The sequence below is a fragment of the Triticum dicoccoides genome, chromosome 3B, assembly GCF_002162155.2.
Source record: "Triticum dicoccoides isolate Atlit2015 ecotype Zavitan chromosome 3B, WEW_v2.0, whole genome shotgun sequence".
NCBI classification, from domain to species: Eukaryota; Viridiplantae; Streptophyta; class Magnoliopsida; order Poales; family Poaceae; genus Triticum; species Triticum dicoccoides.
Window position 1 is genome coordinate 584,459,585 of NC_041385.1, and position 1,234 is coordinate 584,460,818.

Consider the following 1,234-nt stretch of genomic DNA (forward strand, 5'->3'; position numbering starts at 1 on the left):
TATATAAAGATAAAGATAAAGATAAAGATAAAGATTCCTTTTTTATATGTGCTTTTTCTCTTAACTAAATCTGCCTTATGTTACGTGTCCTAGTAGGACATGTATTACTTGATTTTTTTTATTCTGGTACGTGATGGCTTTGGACGTAAACTTTTTTTTGCCATCGTCCATACATGTGTGAACATGTCAACGCAAACTCATCTTTTCTTTACAAAAAAAAGTCATGCACCTTATACATGTCAGTTCAAACATAACTTTTGCCACGTAACGTAATATCTTTTAATCTCGGCCGTAAATATTATCGATCGACGGTCTAAATTATTTTAGCTTATGTGGAAGATTGTGGTGTCTTATTTGTCTCTTATCTTAATTATATAATAGATTGGAAAAAGAATTCTAAAAAGTATTGAAAATATCCAAGAATTTGAAAAAGTTCATGGAAATGAAAAGGTTCATCGATTTTTTTTTTTAAAAAAATCATCATTGTTGAGAAAAAGTTCATCAATTTTAAAAAGAAGTTCATCCATTTTGAAAAAATCTCATAAATTGGAAAAAGTTCATTGATTTTTTGAAAGGTTGACGATCTTTAAAAAAATCATCATTTAAAAAAGTTTATTGATTTTTTAAAAAGTTCAAGAACTTTAAAAACAGCTGAAGAAACTTTTAAAGAGTTCATCGATTTCAAAAAAAAAATCATCAATATGAAAAAAGTTCATCAATTATGAAAATAAATTCATTGATTTTTAAAAAACAAAACCATGAATTTGACAAAAAGTTCACAGATTTTGAAACAAAAAGTTCATGAAGTTGAAAAACGTTAATTGATTTTGGAAAAAAAATATGAATTTGAAAGAAATTCACGCATTAAGTGAAGCAAAAAAAAGAAAACAGATTAAAGGAAAAGAAGAAAAAAAGAAAACCCAAATAAACCATCCGGAAACCTATTAGGGAACTTAAAAAAACTGGCTCGGGTGGGTAATAAAAGGAAACAAAGAACTAGTTAGTCATAAGCGACAAATGGCGTAGTGGTTACTCCGCTTCGCTTGCACCGAAGAGGTCGCGAGTTTGAACCATGTCGTCGCACTTAGAGAGATGCCCGGAGCTTGGGCCAAACCATAGGAGGGGTGAATGGGCTCGAGGGCGGCATAAAGCAAGCCTTGGCTATATTTTACTGTTCAGTGACCATTTACTGAGGATTAGTATGAGAAAATCTCATGGGCTGGGGGTGGGAGGG